Consider the following 17,004-nt stretch of genomic DNA (forward strand, 5'->3'; position numbering starts at 1 on the left):
CTTTCAAAATAAAAGCCCAACTAATTGACAAATGTAAGCTTATGTCAATAGTTTTTTTTATTGGAGATTTAAAAGGAAACGCCTTGTTATCGCAGACTAATTCCAAATCAGGGTTATAGTACACAACCCCATAGTGTGACCCAGTAAGTTTCAAGACCTTCTGATAGTAGTAGTTTCAAAATAAAAGCCCACTAGAAATTGAAAATATGAGAGAAATTAGATATGATTTTGGATTCAATTAAAAAAAAACGCCCTGTTATTCCAGAGTCATTCCACTGCAGGGTCATAGTTCACAACCCCATGAGGTCACACAATAAGTTTACAGTAATGAAATAAATGCAGAGTCAATGGATCTCTATGTTTAAAAGCATTGCTATTACAGCCATGTACAGAGATGAAGAGAAAGTGAGACAAGTGAGCAGTCACTGTGTGGTCCGTGCCACTAGTTTAGCGCCCCTAGTGGCAAGGACCACTGGTCCTTAGTGGTCATGACCAGTTGTATGTGGTCGCTGAGTGGTCCGTGCCACTAGCTGAGTGGTCCGTGCCACCAGCTGAGTGGTCCGTACCAGTACCTCCAGCACCCCCTGGTGGTGGCACACAGTGGTCTGCGGCAGAGACCATGGTCAGTGTACAGACCACTGAATCGGCTACAACCCCTGCTGCGAATACGAGCGAGAGGTAAAAAGATTTAACTCGGCTAAAACGAAATACCCCCCCTCCCCTATAAAGATAATAAAGAACTCATAAAAGACCAACATCATAATAGTTATTTTCGTAGCACATAATTTACACCATAAGAAAATAAAATACCAACTTCACATTTAATGAAGTTACTGGGGGCAGTTCATCAACATTAGTGTAGCCTCTTTTTATTCCACATGTGAATTGGGATATATGGGAGTGATTCTCACTCTGTTGGCGACCACCTGATTAAAATCAATATGAAAAGAACGCATGGATCAAACGAGCGCTTGTTGTAGTCAATTTTCGGAGAATAGTGTAGTTTCACGCTAGTGACTCACGTCAGCAATACTCGCCGTCGCGCAATGACGTCGGTTAGGAAAAGTGGAGTCGAATTCATTTGAAACAGCGCTGTCCTTTCCTATGTTCGATAGGAAGCACCTTTCATCTCTCCTTAACCCCGATGACGTTTAGGGGTTAAGGCATAGGAAAGGAGGCTTATAGGTTAGGAGATTGGACTTTTCGGATAGGCCCCCGGACTAGTTATGGGTTCCAGAGTAGTCCAGGCAAGACTAATTGTAAAATATTTTTTTTCAGCTCAGATCATTTCTATGAGGTGTCCAGAACAACATACCAAAAGACCTAAGAAATCCTAGTTGAGGAAATATGTTAAATTCTCATCAATCCGAGGTTTGTGCCAATAAGGTGAGACACCAATACACCCCAATAGGGCTATTTTTTCCCTTTACTCTTATCAAAATGAAACTATCCATGAAAAGTAAAAAAAATGTGTTTGTCAAAGTTTCTTTGAAAATGAATTTGAATATGCAAATGAGCTATATCGTACATGCCCAAAATACACCCAAATAGGCTTATTTTTTTTCCTTTACTCCTACTACAATAAAACTTTACATAGTAAAAGTATACTTGAAAAGTAACTTTTTTTTGTATTACAAGTTTCTTTTGAAATGAATTTGAATATGCACATGAGTTTTTTTTTAATGTTTTTTTTTAATCCAGCCTGGATCCTCGACCCCTTCTCTGTGGCTCTTGGTTCTGACACCCCCTATATCAGTTCCTGGTTTGTTCTTTGCTTAGTTCTTCCCCTCTGGGTCATATTCATCTGATAAATCAGGCAACTGTGAGTTTGTGCAGCTATACCACAACATTCTACGCAAATGGCAGTACAAAAGAATCCATGTTTTTTGCATGTGCATTTATTTGTCTTCTTGCAACTACAGCGGACTACATCTAGTATTTCTGATGGTGCCGCAGGCTTATCGTCACTATTGGCCTAAATCTCCACTCCAAAACATGCCACCCCCAGTCTTTTGGGTCCATCATTTGGTAAAAGACCCGAAGAACTTTGCAGCTGAAGTTGGAGGGAGAGTTTGAGGTTCCACTGGAGATGAGTTACTGTATCTCAGCATGTCCAGTGGTTCATCTTTTTCGCCCCCATACAGTGATACTAGAGCTTTTTCACCTGCTGCAATGATGATGCCTTTTCGCACATTTTCCGGTGACTGGCTGAACACCTTAGCTTGTTTGAGAAAGCTAGTGTTATTCTTTACTTTTTTCAGTGCCATTCCCTTTCCTAAGCCAAATAGATGAGACGTAGAATCACAGCCTGAAATGGCATGGATAAAGAGGAGGTTGTCTGGTTTTTGTTGCTTTCTTTGGTTCTGGTGCCAGAAACAGCTCCTGTGCATTGAGATCAGCATGATGCAACAAGAGTACTAACAAGTGACAGTTGTGTATGCGAGTTTGTGTAGGCGAGAAATGCCAGGATAAGTACTAACTTTCGGGAACATTTTGTGTATGGATTGATAGGATACTTTTCCTACTCAACCGCCCCACAATGCATTGCTTCTTTTCAAACAACATGGAATGTTTTTTTTTATTCCTTATTGCTTCTGAATACTTCAGTGTAAACAGTCCGACCAACCTCGCATACACAATCGATTGTTAAGTAGACAGTATGTAGTATATACACATGTTGAGTATGTAGGAGGGAGGACGTTAGTATGGCTTTTCGAACACAGCCTGTGTGATCACATACTACGACTGTGGCTGTGTTTGGAAAGCCATACTAGCGTCCTACATCCTACATACTCACCATCTACTACATACTGTCTACTCAAAGATCCATTGTGTATGCGAGGTGCGTCGAAACGTTTTCAGGGAAGTAGGCTATACTCAAGCAATAAATAATTTCTTCTTCTTCTTCTTATAAGATTCAGGGCGTTTGGACGCTGTTTAGCTTATAACCGCCCTCCACAGGTTAGATATTGAACTAGATTTTTACAGTCCTGTGTTCATCTGTGTTTTAGACCTCTGTTTCGTGGCGACTCAGTAATGAAACTGAAAGTAGATATAGGCCTATCGCTAATAGCCTAAATGTAAACAGACGGTCAAAACAGCGTCCAAATGAGCTACAATCCTAAATACAATAAACAGTAACATGGCACACTTATTTTTAGGTAAGCTCTAATTGATTATTCATTCATTTCAAACCTTTATGTTTTGAGGCGGAGGATCCCTTCGACGCTCTCTGTCCGGCTCATCAGACAGCACTCAGCTGTTTGTCAGTTGAGCTGGACGTGTGTGGAACACAGCATTCAGTTCTGATCTGATTTTACATACTATCTATGGTTCTGATCTATCTCCACCAAAACAAGACACGACAAAGACAGAACATGACAGTACCCCCCCACCCCCCACCCCCCCCCCCTTACAGGTATACTTCCAGGCGACCAAAAAAACTGAAAACAAAAAAAGTCAAACCCAACCAGGGTGGGTGGAGGGGAGCCAGGAGGAGGGGAAAAAATGGCCTGGGGGGCTGACCGGCTGGTCAGGGAAATGGAGTCGGGCAGTGCACGGGGTGACCGGCTGGCAAGGGAACTGGGGTAGAGCAGAATGAAGGGGTGTCAAGCGGGCGGCCGGAAACATGCCCCAGGGCATAGAAGGGAGCCTCAGGCGGACGGCCTGGGGGGCAAGCAGGGGCAGAGTGAAGGTGGAAACCTTCCGGAGGCCGACGGCAAGGATGATGAGGGCTCAGTCCCTCCGGAGGCCTGCAGCAGCGAAGGCGCTGAAACCCTTCAGGAGGCCGGCAGCAGCGAAGACCCACAGGCCGCCGGCAGCGGTGAAGACGACGGCGAGGAAACCTTTCTGGAGGCCGGTGGCAGTGAAGACCCCCAGGTGACCGACATTGGCGAAGGCGAGGAACCCCTTCTGGAGGCCGGCAACTGAGAAGACCCACAGGCGGCTGGCATCGGCGAAGGCGAGGGCCAGGAAACCCCATCTGGCAGGCAAGGTAGAGGGCGGACCCCTTCCGGAGGAAGACGAGGCAGAGAGCGGCCACCCCCTGGAGGAAGGCGAGGAAGGCGAGGCTCCTCCCCTTTACCATGTTAGGCTCCTCCCCTTTACAACATTAGGCTCCTCCCCTTTACCACGTTAGGCTCCTCCCCTTTACCACATTAGGCTCCTCCCCTTTACAATGCTAGACTCCTCCCCTTTACCATATTAGGCTCCTCCCCTTTACCAAATTAGGCTCCTCCCCTTTACCACATTAGGCTCCTCCCCTTTACCAAATTAGGCTCCTCCCCTTTACCATGTTAGGATTCTCCCCTTTACCATGTTAGGCTCCTCCCCTTTACATCATTTGGCTCCTCCCCTTTACCATGTTAGGCTCCTCCCCTTTCCAGCATTAGGCTCCTCCCCTTTACCACGTTAGGTTCCTCCCCTTTACAACATTAGCTCCTCCCCTTTACAACATTACGCCCTCCCCTTTACAGCATTAGGCTCCTCCCCTTTACCACATTAGGCTCCTCCCCTTTACATCATTTGGCTCCTCCCCTTTACCATGTTAGGCCAGGATAAGTACTAACTTTCGGGAACATTTTGTGTATGGATTGATAGGATACTTTTCCTACTCAACCGCCCCACAATGCATTGCTTCTTTTCAAACAACATGGAATGTTTTTTTTTATTCCTTATTGCTTCTGAATACTTCAGTGTAAACAGTCCGACCAACCTCGCATACACAATCGATTGTTAAGTAGACAGTATGTAGTATATACACATGTTGAGTATGTAGGAGGGAGGACGTTAGTATGGCTTTTCGAACACAGCCTGTGTGATCACATACTACGACTGTGGCTGTGTTTGGAAAGCCATACTAGCGTCCTACATCCTACATACTCACCATCTACTACATACTGTCTACTCAAAGATCCATTGTGTATGCGAGGTGCGTCGAAACGTTTTCAGGGAAGTAGGCTATACTCAAGCAATAAATAATTTCTTCTTCTTCTTCTTATAAGATTCAGGGCGTTTGGACGCTGTTTAGCTTATAACCGCCCTCCACAGGTTAGATATTGAACTAGATTTTTACAGTCCTGTGTTCATCTGTGTTTTAGACCTCTGTTTCGTGGCGACTCAGTAATGAAACTGAAAGTAGATATAGGCCTATCGCTAATAGCCTAAATGTAAACAGACGGTCAAAACAGCGTCCAAATGAGCTACAATCCTAAATACAATAAACAGTAACATGGCACACTTATTTTTAGGTAAGCTCTAATTGATTATTCATTCATTTCAAACCTTTATGTTTTGAGGCGGAGGATCCCTTCGACGCTCTCTGTCCGGCTCATCAGACAGCACTCAGCTGTTTGTCAGTTGAGCTGGACGTGTGTGGAACACAGCATTCAGTTCTGATCTGATTTTACATACTATCTATGGTTCTGATCTATCTCCACCAAAACAAGACACGACAAAGACAGAACATGACAGTACCCCCCCACCCCCCACCCCCCCCCCCCTTACAGGTATACTTCCAGGCGACCAAAAAAACTGAAAACAAAAAAAGTCAAACCCAACCAGGGTGGGTGGAGGGGAGCCAGGAGGAGGGGAAAAAATGGCCTGGGGGGCTGACCGGCTGGTCAGGGAAATGGAGTCGGGCAGTGCACGGGGTGACCGGCTGGCAAGGGAACTGGGGTAGAGCAGAATGAAGGGGTGTCAAGCGGGCGGCCGGAAACATGCCCCAGGGCATAGAAGGGAGCCTCAGGCGGACGGCCTGGGGGGTAAGCAGGGGCAGAGTGAAGGTGGAAACCTTCCGGAGGCCGACGGCAAGGATGATGAGGGCTCAGTCCCTCCGGAGGCCTGCAGCAGCGAAGGCGCTGAAACCCTTCAGGAGGCCGGCAGCAGCGAAGACCCACAGGCCGCCGGCAGCGGTGAAGACGACGGCGAGGAAACCTTTCTGGAGGCCGGTGGCAGTGAAGACCCCCAGGTGACCGACATTGGCGAAGGCGAGGAACCCCTTCTGGAGGCCGGCAACTGAGAAGACCCACAGGCGGCTGGCATCGGCGAAGGCGAGGGCCAGGAAACCCCATCTGGCAGGCAAGGTAGAGGGCGGACCCCTTCCGGAGGAAGATGAGGCAGAGAGCGGCCACCCCCTGGAGGAAGGCGAGGAAGGCGAGGCTCCTCCCCTTTACCATGTTAGGCTCCTCCCCTTTACAGCATTAGGCTTGTCCCCTTTACCACGTTAGGCTCCTCCCCTTTACCACATTAGGCTCCTCCCCTTTACAATGCTAGACTCCTCCCCTTTATCATATTAGGCTCCTCCCCTTTACCAAATTAGGCTCCTCCCCTTTACCACATTAGGCTCCTCCCCTTTACCATGTTAGGATCCTCCCCTTTACCATGTTAGGCTCCTCCCCTTTCCAGCATTAGGCTCCTCCCCTTTACATCATTTGGCTCCTCCCCTTTACCATGTTAGGCCAGGATAAGTACTAACTTTCGGGAACATTTTGTGTATGGATTGATAGGATACTTTTCCTACTCAACCGCCCCACAATGCATTGCTTCTTTTCAAACAACATGGAATGTTTTTTTTTATTCCTTATTGCTTCTGAATACTTCAGTGTAAACAGTCCGACCAACCTCGCATACACAATCGATTGTTAAGTAGACAGTATGTAGTATATACACATGTTGAGTATGTAGGAGGGAGGACGTTAGTATGGCTTTTCGAACACAGCCTGTGTGATCACATACTACGACTGTGGCTGTGTTTGGAAAGCCATACTAGCGTCCTACATCCTACATACTCACCATCTACTACATACTGTCTACTCAAAGATCCATTGTGTATGCGAGGTGCGTCGAAACGTTTTCAGGGAAGTAGGCTATACTCAAGCAATAAATAATTTCTTCTTCTTCTTCTTATAAGATTCAGGGCGTTTGGACGCTGTTTAGCTTATAACCGCCCTCCACAGGTTAGATACAGATTTTTACAGTCCTGTGTTCATCTGTGTTTTAGACCTCTGTTTCGTGGCGACTCAGTAATGAAACTGAAAGTAGATATAGGCCTATCGCTAATAGCCTAAATGTAAACAGACGGTCAAAACAGCGTCCAAATGAGCTACAATCCTAAATACAATAAACAGTAACATGGCACACTTATTTTTAGGTAAGCTCTAATTGATTATTCATTCATTTTAAACCTTTATGTTTTGAGGCGGAGGATCCCTTCGACGCTCTCTGTCCGGCTCATCAGACAGCACTCAGCTGTTTGTCAGTTGAGCTGGACGTGTGTGGAACACAGCATTCAGTTCTGATCTGATTTTACATACTATCTATGGTTCTGATCTATCTCCACCAAAACAAGACACGACAAAGACAGAACATGACAGTACCCCCCCACCCCCCACCCCCCCCCCTTACAGGTATACTTCCAGGCGACCAAAAAAACTGAAAACAAAAAAAGTCAAACCCAACCAGGGTGGGTGGAGGGGAGCCAGGAGGAGGGGAAAAAATGGCCTGGGGGGCTGACCGGCTGGTCAGGGAAATGGAGTCGGGCAGTGCACGGGGTGACCGGCTGGCAAGGGAACTGGGGTAGAGCAGAATGAAGGGGTGTCAAGCGGGCGGCCGGAAACATGCCCCAGGGCATAGAAGGGAGCCTCAGGCGGACGGCCTGGGGGGTAAGCAGGGGCAGAGTGAAGGTGGAAACCTTCCGGAGGCCGACGGCAAGGTGATGAGGGCTCAGTCCCTCCGGAGGCCTGCAGCAGCGAAGGCGCTGAAACCCTTCAGGAGGCCGGCAGCAGCGAAGACCCACAGGCCGCCGGCAGCGGTGAAGACGACGGCGAGGAAACCTTTCTGGAGGCCGGCAGCAGTGAAGACCCCCAGGTGACCGACATTGGCGAAGGCGAGGAACCCCTTCTGGAGGCCGGCAACTGAGAAGACCCACAGGCGGCTGGCATCGGCGAAGGCGAGGGCCAGGAAACCCCATCTGGCAGGCAAGGTAGAGGGCGGACCCCTTCCGGAGGAAGACGAGGCAGAGAGCGGCCACCCCCTGGAGGAAGGCGAGGAAAGCGAGGCTCCTCCCCTTTACCATGTTAGGCTCCTCCCCTTTACAGCATTAGGCTCGTCCCCTTTACCAGGTTAGGCTCCTCCCCTTTACCACATTAGGCTCCTCCCCCTTACAATGCTAGACTCCTCCCCTTTACCATATTAGGCTCCTCCCCTTTACCAAATTAGGCTCCTCCCCTTTACCACATTAGGCTCCTCCCCTTTACCAAATTAGGCTCCTCCCCTTTACCATGTTAGGATCCTCCCCTTTACCATGTTAGGCTCCTCCCCTTTACATCATTTGGCTCCTCCCCTTTACCATGTTAGGCTCCTCCCCTTTACAGCATTAGGCTCCTCCCCTTTACCACATTAGGCTCCTCCCCTTTACATCATGTGGCTCCTCCCCTTTGCCATGTTATGCTCCTCCCCTTTACAACATTAGCTCCTCCCCTTTACAGCATTAGGCTCCTCCCCTTTACAGCATTAGGCTCCTCCCCTTTACCACACTAGGCTCCTCCCCTTTATAACATTAGGCCCCTCCCCTTTACAGCATTAGGCTCCTCCCCTTTATAACATTAGGCCCCTCCCCTTTACAGCATTAGGCTCCTCCCCTTTACCATGTTAAGTTAAGTTATCAAGTTATCTTTATTTGTCAGTTGTACACGAGGCACATTGAAATTTGTCTTTTCGCATATCCCCTCTCAAGTTACCACACTTCGGAGGGGGTCAGAGCGCAGGGTCAGCCATAGTACAGCGCCCCTGGAGCAGTTTGGGGTTAAGTGTCTTGCTCAAGGACACAATGGTAGAGATGGTGGGCACCGTAGACACAATACCAGCCTCTGCTAGTTTTACGACTCACACCCTCCTGTCCGGTGCCGGGGATCGAACCAGCGACCTCATGGTTACTGGTCTGCCACCTTACCTCTAGGCCATCCTGCCACCCCAGGATGGCCTAGAGGTAAGGAGGTTAGGATCCTCCCCTTTACCATGTTAGGCTCCTCCCCTTTACAACATTAGGCTCCTCCCCTTTACCATGTTAGGCTCCTCCCCTTTACATCACCTGGCTCCTCCCCTTTACCATGTTAGGCTCCTCCCCTTTACAACATTAGGCTCCTCCCCTTTACAACATTAGGAGAGGTAAAACAGAAGAGAGGAAGATTTAACTCGGCTAAAACAAAATACCCCCCCTCCCCTATAAAGATAATAAAGAACTCATAAAAGACCAACATCATAATAGTTATTTTCGTAGCACATAATTTACACCATAAGAAAATAAAATACCAACTTCACATTTAATGAAGTTACTGGGGGCCGTTCATCAACATTAGTGTAGCCTCTTTTTATTCCACATGTGAATTGGGATATATGGGAGTGATTCTCACTCTGTTGGCGACCACCTGATTAAAATCAATATGAAAAGAACGCATGGATCAAACGAGCGCTTGTTGTAGTCAATTTTCGGAGAATAGTGTAGTTTCACGCTAGTGACTCACGTCAGCAATACTCGCCGTCGCGCAATGACGTCGGTTAGGAAAAGCGGAGTCGAATTCATTTGAAACAGCGCTGTCCTTTCCTATGTTCGATAGGAAGCACCTTTCATCTCTCCTTAACCCCGATGACGTTTAGGGGTTAAGGGATAGGAAAGGAGGCTTATAGGTTAGGAGATTGGACTTTTCGGATAGGCCCCCGGACTAGTTATGGGTTCCAGAGTAGTCCAGGCAAGACTAATTGTAAAATATTTTTTTTCAGCTCAGATCATTTCTATGAGGTGTCCAGAACAACATACCAAAAGACCTAAGAAATCCTAGTTGAGGAAATATGTTAAATTCTCATCAATCCGAGGTTTGTGCCAATAAGGTGAGACACCAATACACCCCAATAGGGCTATTTTTTCCCTTTACTCTTATCAAAATGAAACTATCCATGAAAAGTAAAAAAATGTGTTTGTCAAAGTTTCTTTGAAAATGAATTTGAATATGCAAATGAGCTATATCGTACATGCCCAAAATACACCCAAATAGGCTTATTTTTTTTCCTTTACTCCTACTACAATAAAACTTTACATAGTAAAAGTATACTTGAAAAGTAACTTTTTTTTGTATTACAAGTTTCTTTTGAAATGAATTTGAATATGCACATGAGTTTTTTTTTAATGTTTTTTTTTTTAATCCAGCCTGGATCCTCGACCCCTTCTCTGTGGCTCTTGGTTCTGACACCCCCTATATCAGTTCCTGGTTTGTTCTTTGCTTAGTTCTTCCCCTCTGGGTCATATTCATCTGATAAATCAGGCAACTGTGAGTTTGTGCAGCTATACCACAACATTCTCCGCAAATGGCAGTACAAAAGAATCCATGTTTTTTGCATGTGCATTTATTTGTCTTCTTGCAACTACAGCGGACTACATCTAGTATTTCTGATGGTGCCGCAGGCTTATCGTCACTATTGGCCTAAATCTCCACTCCAAAACATGCCACCCCCAGTCTTTTGGGTCCATCATTTGGTAAAAGACCCGAAGAACTTTGCAGCTGAAGTTGGAGGGAGAGTTTGAGGTTCCACTGGAGATGAGTTACTGTATCTCAGCATGTCCAGTGGTTCATCTTTTTCGCCCCCATACAGTGATACTAGAGCTTTTTCACCTGCTGCAATGATGATGCCTTTTCGCACATTTTCCGGTGACTGGCTGAACACCTTAGCTTGTTTGAGAAAGCTAGTGTTATTCTTTACTTTTTTCAGTGCCATTCCCTTTCCTAAGCCAAATAGATGAGACGTAGAATCACAGCCTGAAATGGCATGGATAAAGAGGAGGTTGTCTGGTTTTTGTTGCTTTCTTTGGTTCTGGTGCCAGAAACAGCTCCTGTGCATTGAGATCAGCATGATGCAACAAGAGTACTAACAAGTGACAGTTGTGTATGCGAGTTTGTGTAGGCGAGAAATGCCAGGATAAGTACTAACTTACTTTGTGAACATTTTGTGTATGGATTGATAGGATACTTTTCCTACTCAACCGCCCCACAATGCATTGCTTCTTTTCAAACAACATGGAATGTTTTTTTTTATTCCTTATTGCTTCTGAATACTTCAGTGTAAACAGTCCGACCAACCTCGCATACACAATCGATTGTTAAGTAGACAGTATGTAGTATATACACATGTTGAGTATGTAGGAGGGAGGACGTTAGTATGGCTTTTCGAACACAGCCTGTGTGATCACATACTAAGACTGTGGCTGTGTTTGGAAAGCCATACTAGCGTCCTACATCCTACATACTCACCATCTACTACATACTGTCTACTCAAAGATCCATTGTGTATGCGAGGTGCGTCGAAACGTTTTCAGGGAAGTAGGCTATACTCAAGCAATAAATAATTTCTTCTTCTTCTTCTTATAAGATTCAGGGCGTTTGGACGCTGTTTAGCTTATAACCGCCCTCCACAGGTTAGATATTGAACTAGATTTTTACAGTCCTGTGTTCATCTGTGTTTTAGACCTCTGTTTCGTGGCGACTCAGTAATGAAACTGAAAGTAGATATAGGCCTATCGCTAATAGCCTAAATGTAAACAGACGGTCAAAACAGCGTCCAAATGAGCTACAATCCTAAATACAATAAACAGTAACATGGCACACTTATTTTTAGGTAAGCTCTAATTGATTATTCATTCATTTCAAACCTTTATGTTTTGAGGCGGAGGATCCCTTCGACGCTCTCTGTCCGGCTCATCAGACAGCACTCAGCTGTTTGTCAGTTGAGCTGGACGTGTGTGGAACACAGCATTCAGTTCTGATCTGATTTTACATACTATCTATGGTTCTGATCTATCTCCACCAAAACAAGACACGACAAAGACAGAACATGACAGTACCCCCCCACCCCCCACCCCCCCCCCCCCTTACAGGTATACTTCCAGGCGACCAAAAAAACTGAAAACAAAAAAAGTCAAACCCAACCAGGGTGGGTGGAGGGGAGCCAGGAGGAGGGGTAAAAATGGCCTGGGGGGCTGACCGGCTGGTCAGGGAAATGGAGTCGGGCAGTGCACGGGGTGACCGGCTGGCAAGGGAACTGGGGTAGAGCAGAATGAAGGGGTGTCAAGCGGGCGGCCGGAAACATGCCCCAGGGCATAGAAGGGAGCCTCAGGCGGACGGCCTGGGGGGCAAGCAGGGGCAGAGTGAAGGTGGAAACCTTCCGGAGGCCGACGGCAAGGATGATGAGGGCTCAGTCCCTCCGGAGGCCTGCAGCAGCGAAGGCGCTGAAACCCTTCAGGAGGCCGGCAGCAGCGAAGACCCACAGGCCGCCGGCAGCGGTGAAGACGACGGCGAGGAAACCTTTCTGGAGGCCGGCGGCAGTGAAGACCCCCAGGTGACCGACATTGGCGAAGGCGAGGAACCCCTTCTGGAGGCCGGCAACTGAGAAGACCCACAGGCGGCTGGCATCGGCGAAGGCGAGGGCCAGGAAACCCCATCTGGCAGGCAAGGTAGAGGGCGGACCCCTTCCGGAGGAAGACGAGGCAGAGAGCGGCCACCCCCTGGAGGAAGGCGAGGAAGGCGAGGCTCCTCCCCTTTACCATGTTAGGCTCCTCCCCTTTACAGCATTAGGCTCGTCCCCTTTACCACGTTAGGCTCCTCCCCTTTACCACATTAGGCTCCTCCCCTTTACAATGCTAGACTCCTCCCCTTTACCATATTAGGCTCCTCCCCTTTACCAAATTAGGCTCCTCCCCTTTACCACATTAGGCTCCTCCCCTTTACCAAATTAGGCTCCTCCCCTTTACCATGTTAGGATCCTCCCCTTTACCATGATAGGCTCCTCCCCTTTACATCATTTGGCCCCTCCCCTTTACCATGTTAGGCTCCTCCCCTTTACAGCATTAGGCTCCTCCCCTTTACCACATTAGGCTCCTCCCCTTTACATCATTTGGCTCCTCCCCTTTACCATGTTAGGCTCCTCCCCTTTACAGCATTAGGCTCCTCCCCTTTACCACGTTAGGCTCCTCCCCTTTACAACATTAGCTCCTCCCCTTTACATCATTAGGCTCCCCCCCTTTACAACATTAGACTCCTCCCCTTTACCACACTAGGCTCCTCCCCTTTATAACATTAGGCCCCTCCCCTTTACAGCATTAGGCTCCTCCCCTTTATAACATTAGGCCCCTCCCCTTTACAGCATTAGGCTCCTCCCCTTTACCATGTTAAGTTAAGTTATCAAGTTATCTTTATTTGTCAGTTGTACACGAGGCACATTGAAATTTGTCTTTTCGCATATCCCCTCTCAAGTTACCACACTTCGGAGGGGGTCAGAGCGCAGGGTCAGCCATAGTACAGCGCCCCTGGAGCAGTTTGGGGTTAAGTGTCTTGCTCAAGGACACAATGGTAGAGATGGTGGGCACCGTAGACACAATACCAGCCTCTGCTAGTTTTACGACTCACACCCTCCTGTCCGGTGCCGGGGATCGAACCAGCGACCTCATGGTTACTGGTCTGCCACCTTACCTCTAGGCCATCCTGCCACCCCAGGATGGCCTAGAGGTAAGGAGGTTAGGATCCTCCCCTTTACCATGTTAGGCTCCTCCCCTTTACAACATTAGGCTCCTCCCCTTTACCATGTTAGGCTCCTCCCCTTTACATCATCTGGCTCCTCCCCTTTACCATGTTAGGCTCCTCCCCTTTACAACATTAGGCTCCTCCCCTTTACAACATTAGGAGAGGTAAAACAGAAGAGAGGAAGATTTACCTCGGCTAAAACAAAATACCCCCCCTCCCCTATAAAGATAATAAAGAACTCATAAAAGACCAACATCATAATAGTTATTTTCGTAGCACATAATTTACACCATAAGAAAATAAAATACCAACTTCACATTTAATGAAGTTACTGGGGGCAGTTCATCAACATTAGTGTAGCCTCTTTTTATTCCACATGTGAATTGGGATATATGGGAGTGATTCTCACTCTGTTGGCGACCACCTGATTAAAATCAATATGAAAAGAACGCATGGATCAAACGAGCGCTTGTTGTAGTCAATTTTCGGAGAATAGTGTAGTTTCACGCTAGTGACTCACGTCAGCAATACTCGCCGTCGCGCAATGACGTCGGTTAGGAAAAGCGGAGTCGAATTCATTTGAAACAGCGCTGTCCTTTCCTATGTTCGATAGGAAGCACCTTTCATCTCTCCTTAACCCCGATGACGTTTAGGGGTTAAGGCATAGGAAAGGAGGCTTATAGGTTAGGAGATTGGACTTTTCGGATAGGCCCCCGGACTAGTTATGGGTTCCAGAGTAGTCCAGGCAAGACTAATTGTAAAATATTTTTTTTCAGCTCAGATCATTTCTATGAGGTGTCCAGAACAACATACCAAAAGACCTAAGAAATCCTAGTTGAGGAAATATGTTAAATTCTCATCAATCCGAGGTTTGTGCCAATAAGGTGAGACACCAATACACCCCAATAGGGCTATTTTTTCCCTTTACTCTTATCAAAATGAAACTATCCATGAAAAGTAAAAAAATGTGTTTGTCAAAGTTTCTTTGAAAATGAATTTGAATATGCAAATGAGCTATATCGTACATGCCCAAAATACACCCAAATAGGCTTATTTTTTTTCCTTTACTCCTACTACAATAAAACTTTACATAGTAAAAGTATACTTGAAAAGTAACTTTTTTTTGTATTACAAGTTTCTTTTGAAATGAATTTGAATATGCACATGAGTTTTTTTTTAATGTTTTTTTTTTTAATCCAGCCTGGATCCTCGACCCCTTCTCTGTGGCTCTTGGTTCTGACACCCCCTATATCAGTTCCTGGTTTGTTCTTTGCTTAGTTCTTCCCCTCTGGGTCATATTCATCTGATAAATCAGGCAACTGTGAGTTTGTGCAGCTATACCACAACATTCTCCGCAAATGGCAGTACAAAAGAATCCATGTTTTTTGCATGTGCATTTATTTGTCTTCTTGCAACTACAGCGGACTACATCTAGTATTTCTGATGGTGCCGCAGGCTTATCGTCACTATTGGCCTAAATCTCCACTCCAAAACATGCCACCCCCAGTCTTTTGGGTCCATCATTTGGTAAAAGACCCGAAGAACTTTGCAGCTGAAGTTGGAGGGAGAGTTTGAGGTTCCACTGGAGATGAGTTACTGTATCTCAGCATGTCCAGTGGTTCATCTTTTTCGCCCCCATACAGTGATACTAGAGCTTTTTCACCTGCTGCAATGATGATGCCTTTTCGCACATTTTCCGGTGACTGGCTGAACACCTTAGCTTGTTTGAGAAAGCTAGTGTTATTCTTTACTTTTTTCAGTGCCATTCCCTTTCCTAAGCCAAATAGATGAGACGTAGAATCACAGCCTGAAATGGCATGGATAAAGAGGAGGTTGTCTGGTTTTTGTTGCTTTCTTTGGTTCTGGTGCCAGAAACAGCTCCTGTGCATTGAGATCAGCATGATGCAACAAGAGTACTAACAAGTGACAGTTGTGTATGCGAGTTTGTGTAGGCGAGAAATGCCAGGATAAGTACTAACTTTCGGGAACATTTTGTGTATGGATTGATAGGATACTTTTCCTACTCAACCGCCCCACAATGCATTGCTTCTTTTCAAACAACATGGAATGTTTTTTTTTATTCCTTATTGCTTCTGAATACTTCAGTGTAAACAGTCCGACCAACCTCGCATACACAATCGATTGTTAAGTAGACAGTATGTAGTATATACACATGTTGAGTATGTAGGAGGGAGGACGTTAGTATGGCTTTTCGAACACAGCCTGTGTGATCACATACTAAGACTGTGGCTGTGTTTGGAAAGCCATACTAGCGTCCTACATCCTACATACTCACCATCTACTACATACTGTCTACTCAAAGATCCATTGTGTATGCGAGGTGCGTCGAAACGTTTTCAGGGAAGTAGGCTATACTCAAGCAATAAAGAATTTCTTCTTCTTCTTCTTATAAGATTCAGGGCGTTTGGACGCTGTTTAGCTTATAACCGCCCTCCACAGGTTAGATATTGAACTAGATTTTTACAGTCCTGTGTTCATCTGTGTTTTAGACCTCTGTTTCGTGGCGACTCAGTAATGAAACTGAAAGTAGATATAGGCCTATCGCTAATAGCCTAAATGTAAACAGACGGTCAAAACAGCGTCCAAATGAGCTACAATCCTAAATACAATAAACAGTAACATGGCACACTTATTTTTAGGTAAGCTCTAATTGATTATTCATTCATTTCAAACCTTTATGTTTTGAGGCGGAGGATCCCTTCGACGCTCTCTGTCCGGCTCATCAGACAGCACTCAGCTGTTTGTCAGTTGAGCTGGACGTGTGTGGAACACAGCATTCAGTTCTGATCTGATTTTACATACTATCTATGGTTCTGATCTATCTCCACCAAAACAAGACACGACAAAGACAGAACATGACAGTACCCCCCCACCCCCCACCCCCCCCCCCTTACAGGTATACTTCCAGGCGACCAAAAAAACTGAAAACAAAAAAAGTCAAACCCAACCAGGGTGAGTGGAGGGGAGCCAGGAGGAGGGGAAAAAATGGCCTGGGGGGCTGACCGGCTGGTCAGGGAAATGGAGTCGGGCAGTGCACGGGGTGACCGGCTGGCAAGGGAACTGGGGTAGAGCAGAATGAAGGGGTGTCAAGCGGGCGGCCGGAAACATGCCCCAGGGCATAGAAGGGAGCCTCAGGCGGACGGCCTGGGGGGCAAGCAGGGGCAGAGTGAAGGTGGAAACCTTCCGGAGGCCGACGGCAAGGATGATGAGGGCTCAGTCCCTCCGGAGGCCTGCAGCAGCGAAGGCGCTGAAACCCTTCAGGAGGCCGGCAGCAGCGAAGACCCACAGGCCGCCGGCAGCGGTGAAGACGACGGCGAGGAAACCTTTCTGGAGGCCGGCGGCAGTGAAGACCCCCAGGTGACCGACATTGGCGAAGGCGAGGAACCCCTTCTGGAGGCCGGCAACTGAGAAGACCCAC

Source organism: Ammodytes marinus (genome assembly GCF_949987685.1).
Source record: "Ammodytes marinus genome assembly, chromosome: 18".
In the NCBI taxonomy this organism is placed as follows: domain Eukaryota; kingdom Metazoa; phylum Chordata; class Actinopteri; order Uranoscopiformes; family Ammodytidae; genus Ammodytes; species Ammodytes marinus.